At 39.1% G+C, this 22,457-nt stretch overlaps 2 long non-coding RNA genes and 1 pseudogene across 3 annotated transcripts; all 3 read left to right on the top strand.

Annotated features, from left to right (window-relative positions):
* Positions 1 to 479: 479 nt before the first annotated feature.
* On the top strand, positions 480 to 2,137 carry LOC138010377 (uncharacterized). Of its 2 annotated transcripts, none has more exons than XR_011124453.1 (4): positions 480 to 581; positions 771 to 813; positions 1,443 to 1,522; positions 2,101 to 2,137. It is a non-coding gene; the product is annotated as an uncharacterized lncRNA (long non-coding RNA). The 2 variants fall into 2 exon arrangements; XR_011124452.1 differs by having other exon boundaries at positions 1,443 to 1,602; positions 2,101 to 2,126.
* A 1,064-nt stretch (positions 2,138 to 3,201) lies between these two features.
* Positions 3,202 to 4,938, top strand: LOC138010292 (uncharacterized). Its single transcript, XR_011124443.1, has 4 exons — positions 3,202 to 3,391; positions 3,576 to 3,618; positions 4,244 to 4,323; positions 4,902 to 4,938. It is a non-coding gene; the product is annotated as an uncharacterized lncRNA (long non-coding RNA).
* Positions 4,939 to 18,141: 13,203 nt separating this feature from the next.
* LOC138009975 (uncharacterized) lies at positions 18,142 to 18,923 on the top strand (annotated as a pseudogene).
* The last annotated feature ends 3,534 nt before the right edge of the window (positions 18,924 to 22,457 follow it).

Raw genomic sequence — 22,457 nt, 5'->3', positions numbered from 1 at the left:
AGGATAAAACTAGACAATCTGATACTAAAATCAGTTTGATGACTATGATCAAAATTAAGGAATGATGGTGTAAGTTACATGTACATGTTGAGCAATTGCCAATTAAGGAAGCCTGAAAAAAAAATTTCAGGCCCCCAGTTGGATACCCACCCATAATCTCCGAGATGCTACAGCTAGCTAACACTCCTCCAATAGTGAGATTGCAGGAGCCGTATTGCAAGAGCAGGAAAAACCAATGTGGAAATAAAAATCCTAACACAGGGAGAAACTATCATGTTAGCCAAACTCTTAATCAAAAAAACTTGACTTAATTGTTGAGTTTATGATAATCAAACCCAAGCACACTGGTGGCAGGCAACAGTTTTACGTTCCTGAAAGTTCGCCCGGATGATACGTGAACTGTGTGTACATCAAAAGACGAAAAGACTCACATTGATTGTAGTTTTATAATAATATAGGGTTATATAAAAATTGGCAGTGCTAATCACCCTTTAATTGCAGTATTACGACTGAATTGCAAAAAGGGTGCAGCTCACGACTCATATCAGGGAAAGTGTGGCCACTGGAAAGGTTGTCCAAAGGTCGGGATTTAGTTTAATTTTATTTCTGGGCAGGGGGGAGAGGTGAAGCCAATATGTGTTTTTTTTTTTTTTTCGCAAAATTTAAAAACTTCAGAAATTCTTGGTATCAGTAAGTAAACAAAGTCAAAATTTGTCGGTACAGGTCCTAGTATTACAAATGACATACTTGACGTAACTTCTTTTTTCCAGCTTGAAGAATGCCTTGCATTAAAACTTTCTTAAGTCTGAGAAGGTAAGCTGGATGGCATGGAGCAATAATGAAATTGTGTTCATCACCCAATGAACCCATCATACCTGTAACACTGTACAAACATATTAACTTACTGCAAGTACAGTGTAGATGAATTTAAATGAAACTGTAATAAGAGATGTAAACAAATATATGTACATGTGCTTTCTAATGGTCTTAAAATAAATGGAAGCAGTGCTTTGATAAATAGCCTGGTCTTAACTGCAGCGCTCAATGAAACCTCCCTCCCTGTAAAACACATAATGAACATAATATACTGATCATTACAGATTTTAACTACAAAAGGTACAGTGCACGAGTGTGTTGTTTTTGTTTTTGTGCATTCAGAGGGTTTGGTTTTTAAATCAATGGAAGCGATGCTTTTTGCCAGCTTGCTGTGATATTTGAAGGGCGGCCTCATGTAAGATACAGTGGGCATAAACTTTGATAATCAGCCTGGTCTTAATTGCGTCGCTCATTGAAACCTCCCTCCCTGTAAAACACATAATCACATAATATACTGGGCCCGGTTGTTCGAAAGCCGATTAACTTAATCCAGGATTAGCGTACACTTTTGTTTCATGTTTTCAACTTTTAGTTGATAGTTTCTTTTGCTTATTTTTCTCTTTCAGGGTTGACTTCTGCTAATGCAAAGTTTTGCTGAATATCAGTGTTGAACAACATTTGAGAATTAGAGAAATATAACTCCAAGGTTAATTTTTAATCTGGGATTAGCGTTAATCGGCTTTTGAACAGCCGGGCCCTGATCATTACAGATTTTCACAACAAAAGGTAGAGTGCATGTGTGTGTTGTTTCTGTTTTTGTGCATTTACAGGGTTTGGTTTTTAAATCAATGGAAGCGATGCCTTTTGCCAGCTTGCTGTGATATTTGAAGGGCGGCCTCATGTAAGATACAGTGGGCATAAACTTTGATAATCAGCCTGGTCTTAATTGCGTCGCTCATTGAAACCTCCCTGTAAAACATGTAATATGCTGATCGTTACAGATTAAAACAGCAACAGGTCGTTTTTTTTCCTTTTTGTTAATAATTTATTGATATCAGGCATTTGTAAAAAATTGTAAGAGGATGGCGCATTCTTGGAATGAATGCGTGACGAGTCCCTAAGGACATGGCCTGAGAACTAAAAACACCATAACCTGAGAAAGTTCGCCCGGATCACACGTGAACTGTGTGTACATCAATAGACGAATAGACTCACATTGATTGTAGTTAATAATAATATAGACTTATGTAATAATTGACAGTGCTAATCACCCTTTACTTTCAGTATTAGGACTGAATTGCAAAAGGGCGCAGCTCACGATATTGTGCTGAGAGCATGCGAAAACGCGTCTGGGTACCGCTGGACAGGACCATGTTTGATGTTGAAGCACATGTAGCACCACAGGTAGTTGTTAATTAGCTGTGAGTAGGAAAGCAACACCTCTCCTCATATCCTGTTTCATAAAACAAATATAGAGTAAGGATAGATATCCAAATGTTGCCACCCACGTGACCCCAAGCTGGGTGGAGAGTCTAGTGCACTCCACTTGGTGCTTGTGTCACTTTCCCGCTTTCCGAGGCCCACACAGTCGTGATCATCAACCAATCCCAGGTAATGCTCCGTACAATCTAACAGGTCATTGCACACAATTGCAGTAGTCAACTTTGTTGAATACAGGCTGAATACAGTTCAGCAGCTCTCTGTATTGTGACTGTTAGGATGTGAAAGGAACCATAACTGGGTAGCTGTCTGAGATTTCATGGCTGGTGTCAGAGGACGGTCTGTGTTCAAGCTGGGGTCACTCAGATTTAGCTTCAGTTACAATGCCACCAAATCAAAACGCCTGATAACATACCAAGGGCTTAAGATTCCCTACTGACGGAGGTGTTGCTTTCTAGTATAGTGTAGAGGAATTGTGTCTTTAATAACTAAAGATCTTCCTGACACAGAAAGAACTTTTTTTTTTTCAGGACGTGAGTAAGTGAATGTGTAAGAAAAAGGATAAAACTAGACAATCTGATACTGAAATCAGTTTGATGACTATGATCAAAATTAAGGAATGATGGTGTAAGTTACATGTACATGTTGAGCAATTGCCAATTAAGGAAGCCTGAAAAAAAAATTTCAGGCCCCCAGTTGGATACCCACCCATAATCTCCGAGATACTACAGCTAGCTAACACTCCTCCAATAGTGAGATTGCAGGAGCCGTATTGCAAGAGCAGGAAAAACCAATGTGGAAATAAAAATCCTAACACAGGGAGAAACTATCATGTTAGCCAAACTCTTAATCAAAAAAACTTGACTTGTTGAGTTTATGATAATCAAACCCAAGCACACTGGTGGCAGGCAAGAGTTTTACGTTCCTGAAAGTTCGCCCGGATGATACGTGAACTGTGTGTACATCAAAAGACGAAGAGACTCACATTGATTGTAGTTTTATAATAATATAGGGTTATATAAAAATTGGCAGTGCTAATCACCTTTTAATTGCAGTATTACGACTGAATTGCAAAAAGGGTGCAGCTCACGACTCATATCAGGGAAAGTGTGGCCACTGGAAAGGTTGTCCAAAGGTCGGGATTTAGTTTAATTTTATTTCTGGGCAGGGGGGAGAGGTGAAGCCAATATGTGTTTTTTTTTTCGCAAAATTTAAAAACTTCAGAAATTCTTGGTATCAGTAAGTAAACAAAGTCAAAATTTGTCGGTACAGGTCCTAGTATTACAAATGACATACTTGACGTAACTTCTTTTTTCCAGCTTGAAGAATGCCTTGCATTAAAACTTTCTTAAGTCTGAGAAGGTAAGCTGGATGGCATGGAGCAATAATGAAATTGTGTTCATCACCCAATGAACCCATACCTGTAACACTGTACAAACATATTAACTTACTGCAAGTACAGTGTAGATGAATTTAAATGAAACTGTAATAAGAGATGTAAACAAATACATGTACATGAGCTTTCTAATGGTCTTAAAGTAAATGGAAGCAGTGCTTTGATAAATAGCCTGGTCTTAACTGCAGCGCTCAATGAAACCTCCCTCCCTGTACAACACATAATCACATAATATACTGATCATTACAGATTTTAACTACAAAAGGTACAGTGCACGAGTGTGTTGTTTTTGTTTTTGTGCATTCAGAGGGTTTGGTTTTTAAATCAATGGAAGCGATGCCTTTTGCCAGCTTGCTGTGATATTTGAAGGGCGGCCTCATGTAAGATACAGTGGGCATAAACTTTGATAATCAGCCTGGTCTTAATTGCGTCGCTCATTGAAACCTCCCTCCCTGTAAAACACATAATCACATAATATACTGCGACCGGTTGTTCGAAAGCCGATTAACTTAATCCAGGATTAGCGTACCCTTTTGTTTCATGTTTTCAACTTTTAGTTGATAGTTTCTTTTGCTTATTTTTCTCTTTCAGGGTTGACTTCTGCTAATGCAAAGTTTTGCTGAATATCAGTGTTGAACAACATTTGAGAATTAGAGAAATATAACTCCAAGGTTAATTTTTAATCTGGGATTAGCGTTAATCGGCTTTTGAACAGCCGGGCCCTGATCATTACAGATTTTCACAACAAAAGGTAGAGTGCATGTGTGTGTTGTTTCTGTTTTTGTGCATTTACAGGGTTTGGTTTTTAAATCAATGGAAGCGATGCCTTTTGCCAGCTTGCTGTGATATTTGAAGGGCGGCCTCATGTAAGATACAGTGGGCATAAACTTTGATAATCAGCCTGGTCTTAATTGCGTCGCTCATTGAAACCTCCCTGTAAAACATGTAATATGCTGATCGTTACAGATTAAAACAGCAACAGGTCGTTTTTTTTCCTTTTTGTTAATAATTTATTGATATCAGGCATTTGTAAAAAATTGTAAGAGGATGGCGCATTCTTGGAATGAATGCGTGACGAGTCCCTAAGGACATGGCCTGAGAACTAAAAACACCATAACCTGAGAAAGTTCGCCCGGATCACACGTGAACTGTGTGTACATCAATAGACGAATAGACTCACATTGATTGTAGTTAATAATAATATAGACTTATGTAATAATTGACAGTGCTAATCACCCTTTACTTTCAGTATTAGGACTGAATTGCAAAAGGGCGCAGCTCACGATATTGTGCTGAGAGCATGCGAAAACGCGTCTGGGTACCGCTGGACAGGACCATGTTTGATGTTGAAGCACATGTAGCACCACAGGTAGTTGTTAATTAGCTGTGAGTAGGAAAGCAACACCTCTCCTCATATCCTGTTTCATAAAACAAATATAGAGTAAGGATAGATATCCAAATGTTGCCACCCACGTGACCCCAAGCTGGGTGGAGAGTCTAGTGCACTCCACTTGGTGCTTGTGTCACTTTCCCGCTTTCCGAGGCCCACACAGTCGTGATCATCAACCAATCCCAGGTAATGCTCCGTACAATCTAACAGGTCATTGCACACAATTGCAGTAGTCAACTTTGTTGAATACAGGCTGAATACAGTTCAGCAGCTCTCTGTATTGTGACTGTTAGGATGTGAAAGGAACCATAACTGGGTAGCTGTCTGAGATTTCATGGCTGGTGTCAGAGGACGGTCTGTGTTCAAGCTGGGGTCACTCAGATTTAGCTTCAGTTACAATGCCACCAAATCAAAACGCCTGATAACATACCAAGGGCTTAAGATTCCCTACTGACGGAGGTGTTGCTTTCTAGTATAGTGTAGAGGAATTGTGTCTTTAATAACTAAAGATCTTCCTGACACAGAAAGAACTTTTTTTTTTTCAGGACGTGAGTAAGTGAATGTGTAAGAAAAAGGATAAAACTAGACAATCTGATACTGAAATCAGTTTGATGACTATGATCAAAATTAAGGAATGATGGTGTAAGTTACATGTACATGTTGAGCAATTGCCAATTAAGGAAGCCTGAAAAAAAAATTTCAGGCCCCCAGTTGGATACCCACCCATAATCTCCGAGATGCTACAGCTAGCTAACACTCCTCCAATAGTGAGATTGCAGGAGCCGTATTGCAAGAGCAGGAAAAACCAATGTGGAAATAAAAATCCTAACACAGGGAGAAACTATCATGTTAGCCAAACTCTTAATCAAAAAAACTTGACTTGTTGAGTTTATGATAATCAAACCCAAGCACACTGGTGGCAGGCAAGAGTTTTACGTTCCTGAAAGTTCGCCCGGATGATACGTGAACTGTGTGTACATCAAAAGACGAAGAGACTCACATTGATTGTAGTTTTATAATAATATAGGGTTATATAAAAATTGGCAGTGCTAATCACCCTTTAATTGCAGTATTACGACTGAATTGCAAAAAGGGTGCAGCTCACGACTCATATCAGGGAAAGTGTGGCCACTGGAAAGGTTGTCCAAAGGTCGGGATTTAGTTTAATTTTATTTCTGGGCAGGGGGGAGAGGTGAAGCCAATATGTGTTTTTTTTTTCGCAAAATTTAAAAACTTCAGAAATTCTTGGTATCAGTAAGTAAACAAAGTCAAAATTTGTCGGTACAGGTCCTAGTATTACAAATGACATACTTGACGTAACTTCTTTTTCCAGCTTGAAGAATGCCTTGCATTAAAACTTTCTTAAGTCTGAGAAGGTAAGCTGGATGGCATGGAGCAATAATGAAATTGTGTTCATCACCCAATGAACCCATACCTGTAACACTGTACAAACATATTAACTTACTGCAAGTACAGTGTAGATGAATTTAAATGAAACTGTAATAAGAGATGTAAACAAATACATGTACATGAGCTTTCTAATGGTCTTAAAGTAAATGGAAGCAGTGCTTTGATAAATAGCCTGGTCTTAACTGCAGCGCTCAATGAAACCTCCCTCCCTGTACAACACATAATCACATAATATACTGATCATTACAGATTTTAACTACAAAAGGTACAGTGCACGAGTGTGTTGTTTTTGTTTTTGTGCATTCAGAGGGTTTGGTTTTTAAATCAATGGAAGCGATGCCTTTTGCCAGCTTGCTGTGATATTTGAAGGGCGGCCTCATGTAAGATACAGTGGGCATAAACTTTGATAATCAGCCTGGTCTTAATTGCGTCGCTCATTGAAACCTCCCTCCCTGTAAAACACATAATCACATAATATACTGCGACCGGTTGTTCGAAAGCCGATTAACTTAATCCAGGATTAGCGTACCCTTTTGTTTCATGTTTTCAACTTTTAGTTGATAGTTTCTTTTGCTTATTTTTCTCTTTCAGGGTTGACTTCTGCTAATGCAAAGTTTTGCTGAATATCAGTGTTGAACAACATTTGAGAATTAGAGAAGTATAACTCCAAGGTTAATTTTTAATCTGGGATTAGCGTTAATCGGCTTTTGAACAGCCGGGCCCTGATCATTACAGATTTTCACAACAAAAGGTAGAGTGCATGTGTGTGTTGTTTCTGTTTTTGTGCATTTACAGGGTTTGGTTTTTAAATCAATGGAAGCGATGCTTTTTGCCAGCTTGCTGTGATATTTGAAGGGCGGCCTCATGTAAGATACAGTGGGCATAAACTTTGATAATCAGCCTGGTCTTAATTGCGTCGCTCATTGAAACCTCCCTGTAAAACATGTAATATGCTGATCGTTACAGATTTAAACAGCAACAGGTAGGTTTTTTCCCTTTTTGTTAATAGTTTATTGATATCAAGCATTTGTGAAAAATTGTAAGAGGATTGGGCGCATTCTTGAAATGAATGCGTGACGAGTCCCTAAGGACATAGCCTGAGAACTAAAAACACCATACCCTAAGAAAGTTCGCCCGGATGACACGTGAACTGTGTGTACATCAATAGATGAATAGACTCACATCGATTGTAGGTAAGAATAATATAGACTTATGTAATAATTGGCAGTGCTAATCAACCTTTACTTGCAGTATTAGGACTGAATTGCAAAAGGGCGCAGCTCACGATATTGTGCTTAAAGCATGCGAAAACATGTCTGGGTACCGCTGGACAGGACCATGTTTGATGTCGAAGCACAGCACCACAGGTAGTTGTTAATTAGCTGTGAGTAGGAAAGCAACACCTCTCTTCATATCCTGTTTCATAAAACAAATATAGAGTAAGGATAGATGGCCAAATGTTGCCAGCCGTGTTGCCAGCTGGGTGGAGAGTCTCGTGCACTCCACTTGGTGCTTGTGTCACTTTCCCGCTTCCCGAGGCCCACATAGTCGTGATCATCAACCAATCCCAGGTAATGCTCCATACAATCTAACAGGTCATTGCACACAATTGCAGTAGTCAACTTTGTTGAATACAGGCTGAATACAGTTCAGCAGCTCTCTGTATTGTGACTGTTAGGATGTTACAGGAACCATAACTGGGTCGCTGTCTGAGATTTCATGGCTGGTGTCAGAGGACGGTCTGTGTTCAAGCTGGGGTCACTCAGATTTAGCTTCAGTTACAATACCACCAAATCAAAACGCCTGAAAACATACCAAGGGCTCAAGATAATCCCGAGTGATGGAGGTGTTTTCTTAATTTCCAGTATAGTGTATAGAAAAACTCTGTTCAGCAATTAAACACCTTTCTGATACATGTACAAAACAACTTCTAAATCGTTTCAGGGAGTGAGTAAGTAAATGTGTGAGAAAAAGGATAAAACTAGACAATCTGATGCTAAAAGGTGTTTGATGATTGTGGTGAAAATTAAGGAATGATCTTCAAAGTTACATGTTGAGAAACTGCCAAGTAAGAATCCTGACAAAATTTTCAGGTCCCCGGTGGGATTCCCGCTCATGATCTCCGAGATGCTACAGCTAACACTCCTTCAATCTTGAGACTGAATGAGCCGCATCTCACAAGAGCAGGACAAACCAATGTGGAAATAAAAATCGTAACACAGGGCGAAACTATGATGTCAGCCAAACTCTTGATTAGAAAACACAAGGCTTGTTGACTTTATGGGAGTCAAAGCCATGCAGGCATATTGATGGCAGGCAAGAGTTTTACAAACTTCATCGTTCCTGCAAATTCTCTTGAAAGATGGGTTTGGTTTTCACAGGATCACATTTTGTGAATTAATTCAGCAGTTTGCTGTGATATCACAAGTGACTGTTACTTGCGACATAGTGTCAATGTGCATGGACTTTGATACTGATCAGCCGGGTGATAACCGCATCTCTTGATGAAACCACCCAGCAAAACTTGACAAAACAATACATAATCTGATGGTCACAGATTGGACAAAACACACCGTAAGCATCACAAATGACAGTAAAGTTTGCCTGGATAACACGTGAAGTGTGTTTACATTGATCAATAAGTGAACAGACTCGCATTGATTGTAGTTAATAATAAAATAATAGTAATTGGAAGTGCTAATCACCCTTTACTTGCAGTATTAGGACTGAATTGCAAAAGGGCACAGCTCACCAATGACAGCAAAGTTTGCCCTGATAACACGTGAAGAGTGTGTACATCAATAGATGAATAGACTCACAAATATTGACAGTAGTAAAAGTTGGATATTAAGGTCTGTGGGAAAGCAACACCTCTCTTCATAGCACCTGTTTCATAAAACAAATATCGAGTAAGGATAGATGGCCAAATGATGCCAGTCATGTGACCCCAAGCTGGGTGGAGAGTCTAGTGCGCTCCACTTGGTGCTTGTGCCACTTTCGGGCTTCCTGAGGCCCACATAGTTGTGATGATCAACCAATCCCAGTTCATGCTCCATACAATCTATCAGGTCATTGCACACAACTACAGTAGTCAACTTTGTTGAATACAGGCTGAATACAGTTCAGCAGCTCTCTGTATTGTGACTGTAAGGATGTTTACAGGAACCATAACCGGGTTGCTGTCTGAGATTTCATGGCTGGTGTCAGAGGACCGTCTGTGTTCAACCTGGGGTCACTTAGCTTTACCTTCAGTTACAATGCCATCAAATCAAAATGCCTGATAATATACAAAGGGCTCCAGATTCCCGAGTGATGGAGGTGTTGCTTAATTTCTAGTATAGTATATAGAAAAACTCTGTTTAACAATTAAACATCTTCCTGATACAAAACAACTTCTAATTTTTTCAGGGAGTCAGTAAGTCAATGTGTGAGAAAAAGGATAAAACTAGAGAATCTGGTGCTAAAATCTGTTTGATGATTGAGGTGAAACTTAAGGAATGATCTTCAAAATTTACATGTTGAGCAACTGCCAAGTAAGAACATGCAGGGGCCAGCCTACCCCTCAAATGTTTCACAAGAACTTGGGCTTGAATTGTCAAGATGGCCGCTAACAAACGCGCAAAGACCTATCGGTTTTCTGCCTTTGTGCCAGCCGTTTAAAATAGGCCAAGAAAATGGGTTTTTGGGGGGACTGGGTCTTTTCTAAGTAGAGAAGGCGGGCATTTTCAGTTTCTTCGGATCACAAGCTTTCCGATGGTGTGTCATGAAGCCATATTTGTTGCAGAAGCGGCGAAAAATTAGGGCATGATTGGAGCTGAATGCACCTTAGTTGACGCTCCCCAAGAGCTCCCAAGGTGAGTTTTTACTGTAAAGTTTTTTTTGTTTCTCGAATTTTATATGCAAATCGAAAACCATACCATTTTAGTTCCACATCTCTTCGAGTTATCTGTCTTTTTCCTCTGCGCCTTGTCCCCGTTTCACTGCAAAAAAACAATGGTCTTTTAGGGTACATTCAAAGCGACAATTCCCATTGGGACTGTACAGTCGCCTCAAAAAGGAGGGAATGCATGAAGAATTGCAAAAGAAATTGGATTGTGATGAACATATTAAAGAAATAAAGTCTCAACTTAACAAAAAATCTGTGGAACTTAAAGAATTGCAGCCTGAACTTCATAGCACAGAAGAGCGAATCCGTCAGAGGAAACGAAAGGTAGCTATAGCCTAGCTATGACAGTTATGTAGTACAGTGAAGTGTCAGAGAGAAGGAAGTCCATGGAAGCTTAGTAATATGCCTCTCACTTGCTTTGTCTCATTTCTATTTTCATATCCTCACTACATATATTAATTTATATTAATTTTATTTTTTCCATCACCCACAAAAGATTAAAGTAAAAAATGAATGAATAAATAAATAAATAAATTAAATAAATAAAACTTTATATTTAAATATTAACTAATGACATATAATAAATAATATTTTTAAATAATATAATTGTCAAATTATAATATAATAATAATGATAATAATAATAATAATAATAATAATAATAATAATAATAATAATAATTTTAAATTTTAATATAACTGTCAAATTTTAACAGATTGATGAATTGACAAATGAGTGTGAAGTGAGGAACAAAAGATCAAGACTACCTGCTAGAACAAGTGAGCTTGATTTGCAGTCAAGTGAGAAACTAAACCTTTCAAGGGCACAGATTATGTGAAGAAGAAAAATAACTCTAGAGGTACTGAGGCCAGTTCACTGTGGGATGAAAAACATATTGGCCCAGCCTGACAAACCAGTCCTTGATGGTATTTGGACTACACTTATAAACACTGCCCCCAAGAAATGTATGGCAGAATACATTAGAATGTCAAAAACCTGTACACCATATTGTAAAACAGATTGTACAAACCAACATCCATGAATATGGGAACAGTTTAAGAAACAAAGTGAGAAGTATGCATGTTTTATACGAAGGTGGCCTTATCAGTAAAAAGAAGTACATGTACACCAGTATTCCGAATACTTCAGATGTAGACAATGGATGGGTCAATTGGTGCAGGGCCTAAGGACACATGGCAAGAATGAATTAGTACAGTGTATGAATAGAGAATTGCAACAGCCAAGAAGGTTGAAAAATTGAAAGCAAAACTCCGGGATCCTTCAGGAAAGCAAAGAAGCTAGTGAGGTCACAAAGTTGATTTTGAAGGAGGAATTTATCCCACCACTTGGTAAGTTTGTGAATCTGATTAAACCAGAACCCTTGCATAAACACAAATAATGCCTGGCAGCAATGGTTTACAAATCTACTGACAGTGGTTATGCAATACACTAATGATTCCCAACTTAAATCAGCCACAACTTTATCAGACATGCCAGATGCTTCGCCATCAAATTCCTGACATGTGTGAGAGAAACTGCAAAGTGTAGCACGCTTTACAATTCCTTTGTGTGATGGTTTGGGGAGAAGAGGAAAAAGGGCATTTCTTTCTCTTACCGCTTTACAGGATTGGAATCAAAGAGTTTTTCATGGAACTTCCCTTCCTTAATTCAGGAGGTCTTGTCAATTTCAACACCGTCACAAAGGTCAATTCTCAAACTCCATGTACTGGCATTTGTTGGACTGAAACTTAGGGACTTGGCATCCCTTTATTTAAGGGTTTGCAAAGCACAAGTAGCTGATGTGAAGACCTTGTGCCAAGATAAATGTGTTGTTTTTAAATGGTGTGAACCCAACTGTGTGGACTCTGGGATATGCCATACCACACCACACCACCTTGGACTAAACTCGGTGCAAGGCCGTGAGGTCAAGCATGTGAAGTTGGCAATGTACATAAAGAACACATGCAATCTGAAGAAGAGTTTCCGGTGGCAAATTGTCTTTAGACATGAGTATGTCACATTAGTTTGGCTTCGGGAAATGGGCCCCTACAGTGTTTCCTACAAGCAAGGACAAGAATCATACATCCCAAAGAGTGTGAAGGGCTCAGGGCGATGACAGGTTCTGCCAGTGTGAAATGTTAAAATCAAACAATGCTGGTTGCAATATCTGCACTAGTACTATCACAACTCATATCAGGGAAAGTGTGGCCACTCGAAAGGTTGTCCAAAGGTAGGGATTTAGTTTAATTTTATTTCTGGGCAGGGGGGAGAGGTGAAGCCAATATGTGTTTTTTTTTTTTTTTGCGCAAAATTTAAAACCTTCAGAAATTCTTGGTATCAGTAAGTAAACAAAGTCAAAATTTGTCTGTACATGTCCTAGTATTACAAATGACATACTTAACGTAACTCCTTTTTTCCAGCTTGAAGAATGCCTTGCATTAAAACTTTCTTAAGTCTGAGAAGGTAAGCTGGATGGCATGGAGCAATAATGAAATTGTGTTCATCACCCAATGAACCCATACCTGTAACACTGTACAAAAATATTAACTTACTGCAAGTACAGTGTAGACGAATTTAAATGAAACTGTAATAAGAGATGTAAACAAATACATGTACATGTGCTTTCTAATGGTCTTAAAATAAATGGAAGCGGTGCTTTGATAAATAGCCTGGTCTTAACTGCAGCGCTCAATGAAACCTCTTTCCCTGTACAACACATAATCACATAATATACTGATCATTACAGATTTTAACAACAAAAAGTACAGTGCATGAGTGTGTTGTTTTTGTTTTTGTGCATTCAGAGGGTTTGGTTTTTAAATCAATGGAAGCGATGCTTTTTGCCAGCTTGCTGTGATATTTGAAGGGCGGCCTCATGTAAGATACAGTGGGCATAAACTTTGATAATCAGCCTGGTCTTAATTGCGTCACTCATTGAAACCTCCCTCCCTGTAAACAACATAATCACATAATATACTGGGCCCGGTTGTTCGAAAGCCGATTAACTTAATCCAGGATTAGCGTACACTTTTGTTTCATGTTTTCAACTTTTAGTTGATAGTTTCTTTTGCTTATTTTTCTCTTTCAGGGTTGACTTCTGCTAATGCAAAGTTTTGCTGAATATCAGTGTTGAACAACATTTGAGAATTAGAGAAGTATAACTCCAAGGTTAATTTTTAATCTGGGATTAGCGTTAATCGGCTTTTGAACAGCCGGGCCCTGATCATTACAGATTTTCACAACAAAAGGTAGAGTGCATGTGTGTGTTGTTTCTGTTTTTGTGCATTTACAGGGTTTGGTTTTTAAATCAATGGAAGCGATGCTTTTTGCCAGCTTGCTGTGATATTTGAAGGGCGGCCTCATGTAAGATACAGTGGGCATAAACTTTGATAATCAGCCTGGTCTTAATTGCGTCGCTCATTGAAACCTCCCTGTAAAACACGTAATATGCTGATCGTTACAGATTAAAACAGGAACAGGTAGTTTTTTTTCCTTTTTGTTAACAATTTATTGATATCAAGCATTTGTGAAAAATTGTAAGAGGAGGGCGCATTCTTGGAATGAATGCGTGACGAGTCCCTAAGGACACGGCCTGAGAACTAAAAACACCATACCCTAAGAAAGTTCGCCCGGATGACACGTGAACTGTGTGTACATCAATAGATGAATAGACTCACATCGATTGTAGGTAATAATAATATAGACTTATGTAATAATTGGCAGTGCTAATCACCCTTTACTTGCAGTATTAGGACTGAATTGCAAAAGGGCGCAGCTCACGATATTGTGCTTAAAGCATGCGAAAACACGTCTGGGTACCGCTGGACAGGACCATGTTTGATGTCGAAGCACAGCACACCACAGGTAGTTGTTAATTAGCTGTGAGTAGGAAAGCAACACCTCTCTTCATATCTTGTTTCATAAAACAAATATAGAGTAAGGATAGATGGCCAAATGTTGCCAGCCCTGTGACCGCAAGCTGGGTGGAGAGTCTCGTGCACTCCACTTGGTGCTTGTGTCACTTTCCCGCTTCCCGAGGCCCACATAGTCGTGATCATCAACCAATCCCAGGTAATGCTCCATACAATCTAACAGGTCATTGCACACAATTGCAGTAGTCAACTTTGTTGAATACAGGCTGAATACAGTTCAGCAGCTCTCTGTATTGTGACTGTTAGGATGTTACAGGAACCATAACTGGGTCGCTGTCTGAGATTTCATGGCTGGTGTCAGAGGACGGTCTGTGTTCAAGCTGGGGTCACTCAGATTTAGCTTCAGTTACAATGCCACCAAATCAAAACGCCTGAAAACATACCAAGGGCTCAAGATAATCCCGAGTGATGGAGGTGTTGCTTAATTTCCAGTATAGTGTATAGAAAAACTCTGTTCAACAATTAAACACCTTTCTGATACATGTACAAAACAACTTCTAAATCGTTTCAGGGAGTGAGTAAGTAAATGTGTGAGAAAAAGGATAAAACTAGACAATCTGATGCTAAAAGGTGTTTGATGATTGTGGTGAAAATTAAGGAATGATCTTCAAAGTTACATGTTGAGAAACTGCCAAGTAAGAATCCTGACAAAATTTTCAGGTCCCCGGTGGGATTCCTGCTCATGATCTCCGAGATGCTACAGCTAACACTCCTTCAATCTTGAGATTGAATGAGCCGCATCTCACAAGAGCAGGACAAACCAATGTGGAAATAAAAATCGTAACACAGGGCGAAACTATGATGTCAGCCAAACTCTTGATTAGAAAACACGAGGCTTGTTGACTTTATGGGAGTCAAAGCCATGCAGGCATATTGATGGCAGGCAAGAGTTTTACAAACTTCACCGTTCCTGCAAATTCTCTTGAAAGATGGGTTTGGTTTTCACAGGATCAAATTTTGAGAAATTTATTCAGCAGTTTGCTGTGATATCACAAGTGACTGCTACTTGCGACATAGTGTCAATGTGCACGGACTTTGATACTGATCAGCCGGGTGATAACCGCATCTCTTGATGAAACCACCCAGCAAAACTTGACAAAACAATACATAATCTGATGGTCACAGATTGGACAAAACACACCGTAAGCATCACGAATGACAGTAAAGTTTGCCTGGATAACACGTGAAGTGTGTTTACATTGATCAATAAGTGAACAGACTCGCATTGATTGTAGTTAATAATAAAATAATAGTAATTGGAAGTGCTAATCACCCTTTACTTGCAGTATTAGGACTGAATTGCGAAAGGGCACAGCTCACCAATGACAGCAAAGTTTGACCTGATAACACGTGAAGAGTGTGTACATCAATAGATGAATAGACTCACAAATATTGACAGTAGTAAAAGTTGGATATTAAGGTCTGTGGGAAAGCAACACCTCTTTTCATAGCACCTGTTTCATAAAACAAATATCGAGTAAGGATAGATGGCCAAATGATGCCAGTCATGTGATCCCAAGCTGGGTGGAGAGTCTAGTGCGCTCCACTTGGTGCTTGTGCCACTTTCGGGCTTCCTGAGGCCCACATAGCTGTGATGATCAACCAATCCCAGTTCATGCTCCATACAATCTATCAGGTCATTGCACACAATTACAGTAGTCAACTTTGTTGAATACAGGCTGAATACAGTTCAGCAGCTCTCTGTATTGTGACTGTAAGGATGTTTACAGGAACCATAACCGGGTTGCTGTCTGAGATTTAATGGCTGGTGTCAGAGGACCGTCTGTGTTCAACCTGGGGTCACTTAGCTTTACCTTCAGTTACAATGCCATCAAATCAAAATGCCTGATAATATACCCAAGGGCTCCAGATTCCCGAGTGATGGAGGTGTTGCTTAATTTCTAGTATAGTATATAGAAAAACTCTGTTTAACAATTAAACATCTTCCTGATACAAAACAACTTCTAATTTTTTCAGGGAGTCAGTAAGTCAATGTGTGAGAAAAAGGATAAAACTAGAGAATCTGGTGCTAAAATCTGTTTGATGATTGAGGTGAAACTTAAGGAATGATCTTCAAAATTTACATGTTGAGCAACTGCCAAGTAAGAACACGCAGGGGCCAGCCTACCCCTCAAATGTTTCACAAGAACTTGGGCTTGAATTGTCAAGATGGTCGCTAACAAACGCGCAAAGACCTATCGGTTTTCTGCCTTTGTGCCAGCCGTTTAAAATAGGCCAAGAAAATGGGTTTTTGGGGGGACTGGGTCTTTTCTACGTAGAGAAGGCGGGCATTTTCAGTTTCTTCGGATCACAAGCTTTCCGATGGTGTGTCATGAAGCCAAATTTGTTGCAGAAGCGGCGAAAAATTAGGGCATGATTGGAGCCGAATGCACCTTAGTTGACGCTCCCCAAGAGCTCCCAAGGTGAGTTTTTACTGTAAAGTTTTTTTTGTTTCTCGAAATTTATATGCAAATCGAAAACCATACCATTTTAGTTCCACATCTCTTCGAGTTATCTGTCTTTTTCCTCTGCGCCTTGTCCCCGTTTCACTGCAAAAAAACAATGGTCTTTTAGGGTACATTCAAAGGGACACTTCCCATTGGGACTGTACAGTCGCCTCAAAAAGGAGGGAATGCATGAAGAATTGCAAAAGAAATTGGATTGTGATGAACATATAAAAGAAATAAAGTCTCAACTTGACAAAAAATCTGTGGAACTTAAAGAATTGCAGCCTGAACTTCATAGCACAGAAGAGCGAATCCGTCAGAGGAAACGAAAGGTAGCTATAGCCTAGCTATGACAGTTATGTAGTACAGTGAAGTGTCAGAGAGAAGGAAGTCTATGGAAGCTTAGTAATGTCTCTCACTTGCTTTGTCTCATTTCTATTTTCATATCCTCACTACATATATTAATTTATATTAATTTTATTTTTTCCATCACCCACAAAAGATTAAAGTAAAAAATGAATGAATAAATAAATAAATAAATAAATAAATAGATAAAACTTTATATTTAAATATTAACTAATGACATATAATAAATAATATTTTTAAATAATATAATTGTCAAATTATAATATAATAATAATGACAATAATAATAATAATAATTTTAAATTTTAATATAACTGTCAAATTTTGACAGATTGATGAATTGACAAATGAGTGTGAAGTGAGGAACAAAAGATCAAGACTACCTGCTAGAACAAGTGAGCTTGATTTGCAGTCAAGTGAGAAACTAAACCTTTCAAGGGCACAGATTATGTGAAGAAGAAAAATGACTCTAGAGGTACTGAGGCCAGTTCACTGTGGGATGAAAAACATATTGGCCCAGCCTGACAAACCAGTCCTTGATGGTATGTGGACTACACTTATAAACACTGCCCCCAAGAAATGTATGGCAGAATACATTAGAATGTCAAAAACCTGAGTGTACACATATTGTAAAACAGATTGTACAAACCAACATCCATGAATATGAGAACAGTTTAAGAAACAAAGTGAGAAGTATGCATGTTTTATACGAAGGAGGCCTTATCAGTGAAAAGAAGTACATGTACACCAGTATTCCGAATACTTCAGATGTAGACAATGGATGGGTCAATTGGTGCAGGGCCTAAGGACACATGGCAAGAATGAATTAGTACAGGGTATGAATAGAGAATTGCAACAGCCAAGAAGGTTGAAAAATTAAAAGCAAAACTCCGGGATCCTTCAGGAAAGCAAAGAAGCTAGTGAGGTCACAAAGTTGATTTTGAAGGAGGAATTTATCCCACCACTTGGTAAGTTTGTGAATCTGATTAAACCAGAACCCTTGCATAAACACAAATAATGCCTGCCAGCAATGGTTTACAAATCTACTGACAGTGGTTATATGCAATACACTAATGATTCCCAACTTAAATCAGCCACAACTTTATCAGACATGCCAGATGCTTTGCCATCAAATTCCTGACATGTGTGAGAGAAACTGCAAAGTGTAGCAGGCTTTACAATTCCTTTGTGTGATGGTTTGGGGAGAAGAGGAAAAAGGGCATTTCTTTCTCTTACCGCTTTACAGGATTGGAATCAAAGAATTTTTCATGGAACTTCCCTTCCTTAATTCAGGAGGTCTTGTCAATTTCAACACCGTCACAAAGGTCAATTCTCAAACTCCATGTACTGGCATTTGTTGGACTGAAACTTAGGGACTTGGCATCCCTTTATTTAAGGGTTGAGGTAAGCAAAGCACAAGTAGCTGATGTGAAGACCTTGTGCCAAGATAAATGTGTTGTTTTTAAATGGTGTGAACCCAACTGTGTGGACTCTGGGATATGCCATACCACACCACACCACCTTGGACTAAACTCGATGCAAGGCCGTGAGGTCAAGCATGTGAAGTTGGCAATGTACATAAAGATCAACACATGCAATCTGAAGAAGAGTTTCCGGTGGCGAATTGTCTTCAGACATGAGTATGTCACATTACTTTGGCTTCGGGAAATGGGCCCCTACAGTGTTTCCTACAAGCAAGGACAAGAATCATACATCCCAAAGAGAGTGAAGGAGGGCGATGACAGGTTCTGCCAGTGTGGAATGTTAAAATCAAACAATGCTGGTTGCAATATCTGCACCAGTACTATCACAACTCATATCAGGGAAAGTGTGGCCACTTGAAAGGTTGTCCAAAGGTAGGGATTTAGGTTAATTTTATTTCTGGGCAGGGGGGAGAGGTGAAGCCAATATGTTTTTTTTTTTCGCAAAATTTAAAACCTTCAGAAATTCTTTGTATCAGTAATTATTAAACAAAGTCAAAATCTGTCTGGACATGTCCTTAGGCTAGTATTACAAATGACATACATAAAGTAACTTTATGGGGGGGGGGGGGGGGGGAAGGTGCAGCCAATATGTGTTTTTTGTTTTTATTTCACAAAATTTAAAAGCTTCAGAAATTGATCTTGGTATCAGTAAGTAAACAAAGTCAAAATTTGTCTGTACATGTCCTAGTATTACAAATGACATACTTAACGTAACTTCTTTTTTTTCTTTTTGGGCCCTAATCATTACAGATTTTCACAACAAAAGGTAGAGTGCATGTGTGTGTTGTTTCTGTTTTTGTGCATTTACAGGGTTTGGTTTTTAAATCAATGGAAGCGATGCTTTTTGCCAGCTTGCTGTGATATTTGAAGGGCGGCCTCATGTAAGATACAGTGGGCATAAACTTTGATAATCAGCCTGGTCTTAATTGCGTCGCTCATTGAAACCTCCCTGTAAAACATGTAATATGCTGATCGTTACAGATTAAAACAGCAACAGGTCGTTTTTTTTCCTTTTTGTTAATAATTTATTGATATCAAGCATTTGTGAAAAATTGTAAGAGGATGGTGCATTCTTGGAATGAATGCGTGACGAGTCCCTAAGGACATGGCCTAAAAACTAAAAACACCATACCCTAAGAAAGTTCGCCCGGATGACACGTGAACTGTGTGTACATCAATAGACGAATAGAGTCACATCGATTGTAGTTAATAATAATATAGACTTATGAAATAATTGGCAGTGCTAATCACCCTTTACTTGCAGTATTAGGACTGAATTGCAAAAGGGCGCAGCTCACGATATTGTGCTGAAAGCATGCGAAAACGCCTCTGGGTACCGCTGGACAGGACCATGTTTGATGTCGAAGCACAGCACCACAGGTAGATGTTAATTAGCTGTGAGTAGGAAAGAAACACCTCTCTTCATATCCTGTTTCATAAAACAAATATAGAGTAAGGATAGATGGCCAAATGATGCCACCCACGTGACCCCAAGCTGGGTGGAGAGTCTAGTGCACTCCACTTGGTGCTTGTGTCACTTTCCCGCTTCCCGAGGCCCACATAGTCGTGATGATCAACCAATCCCAGGTCATGCTCCATACAATCTAACAGGTCATTGCACACAATTGCAGTAGTCAACTTTGTTGAATACAGGCTGAATACAGTTCAGCAGCTCTCTGTATTGTGACTGCATGTTAGGATGTTACAGGAACCATAACTGGGTCGCTGTCTGAGATTTCATGGCTGGTGTCAGAGGACGGTCTGTGTTCAAGCTGGGGTCACTCAGATTTAGCTTCAGTTACAATGCCACCAAATCAAAACGCCTGATAACATACCAAGGGCTTAAGATTCCCAAGTGATGGAGGTGTTGCTTAATTTCTTAGTAACTTCAGCCTGGTGATAACTGCATCTCTTGATAAAACCACCCAGCAAAACTTGACAAAACAGTCCATAATCTGATCATCACAGATTGGACAAAACACATTTCAAGGATCACGAATGACAGCAATTAGTTTGCCTGGATAACATGTGAAGTGTGTGTACATCAATAGATGAATAGACTCACATCAATTGTAGTTAATAATTATATTATCATTGGCAGTGCTAATCACCCTTTACTTGCAGTATTACATGTAGGACTGAATTGCAAAAGGGCGCAGCTCCCGATATCAGGCTGAAAGCTTATGAAGACGCCTCTGCCTGCCGCTGTACAGTCCATGTTTGATGTCAGAGCACAGTACCACAGCTAGATGTCAATTAGCTCTGCGTGGGAAAGCAACACCTCTCTTCATAACCTGTTTCATAAAACAAATATTGAGTAAGGATAGATGGCCAAATGATGCCAGTCATGTGACCCCAAGCTGGGTGGAGAGTCTAGTGCGCTCCACTCGGTGCTTGTGCCACTTTCGCGCTTCCCAAGGCCCAAATAGCCGTGATGATCAACCAATCCCAGGTTATGCTCCATATAATCTATGAGGTCATTGCACACAATTACAGTAGTCAACTTTGTTGAATACAGGCTGAATACAGTTCAGCAGCTCTCTGTATTGTGACTGTTAGGATGTTTGTACAGGAACCATGACCCAGTCACTGTCTGAGATTTCATGGCTGAATACAGTTCAGCAGCTCTCTGTATTGTGACTGTTAGGATGTTTGTACAGGAACCATAACCCAGTCACTGTCTGAGATTTCATGGCTGGTGTCAGAGGACCGTCTGTGTTCAAGCTGGGGTCACTCAGATTTATAGCTTCAGTGACAATGCCACCAAATCAAAATGCCTGATAACATACCAAGGGCTTAAGATTCCCGAGTGATGGAGGTGTTGCTATCCTGTACAGTGTAAAGAAAACGACTGTTGAATAATATAAACGTCTTTCTGATACAAAAACAACTTCAATTTTTTTCAGGAAGTGATTAAGTGAATGTGTAAGAAAAAGGATAAAACTAGACAATCTGATGCTAAGATCTGTTTGATGATCGACTATCGTGAAAATTAAAGGAATATGATCTTTGTGATTTATTTGTTTGTTAGCGGTTTGTTTGAAGGATGTGTATTAAAACGAGGCTGTTCTGAGTATGTTGCCATGTTGTGTGGTTGATTACGTTATTTAATGATAATCTGGTTTAATCCATCGTAGCTGTAACGATCCGTTGGTTTCTCAGTAATTTAACACTGGCAACAAGGATGGGATTGATTGTGCACAATGACGGCAGTAAACATTGAAATCTAAGCCCTAGCATTGTTTGATTGCAAATTAAGGTAATTTGTCAGTGTTAGCAACATGGTGGAAGAAGTGGCTCCAATCCCTTCAATACTTTCTGGTGGCCATTAGGGAGTGGTGAATGATGCACAAAAGAACTTTTGAATCAATGTTTTGCTACTTTAATTATACAGTGGGAATAGAGGTTCAGGAGTTGTATAAAATGTTAACTGACCCAGGCCTGGGTGCTGCAGTTGAAGAAGATAGTCAGCTACCAGCATCTCACATGTACTTACTTACTTATTTGCAAATTATTATTTGATAACAATGTACATTAAAATATCTGATGACATTTTTTTGTGGCAATGATATTTGATAACAATGTACATTAAAATATCTGATGACATTAATTGTTGTGGCCATGCTACTAGATTCATAAATAATACTATCATTTTCTACACAGGTGCTTTTAATGTTCAGTTAAAATAATACTGTTCAAAGTTGGCATAAATTGAAGTTCCTATGATGCATAAAAGAAACAAACCTTACTCTTACCAGTGAATTAATGCAAATGTTAGCAATGGTAGATTGCAAGGCATTGAAACAATTTGGGATCTCAATCAGATTGAGTTATGCCTCTATTAGTTCTGCAGGGCAATGATATCTTCCAACCAAGTGTAAATCCATATCTG

The sequence above is a fragment of the Montipora foliosa genome, chromosome 7 (genome assembly GCF_036669935.1).
Source record: "Montipora foliosa isolate CH-2021 chromosome 7, ASM3666993v2, whole genome shotgun sequence".
In the NCBI taxonomy this organism is placed as follows: Eukaryota; Metazoa; Cnidaria; class Anthozoa; order Scleractinia; family Acroporidae; genus Montipora; species Montipora foliosa.
Note: the sequence above shows the minus strand (reverse complement) of the source record. Positions and strands in the feature narration are given on the sequence as shown.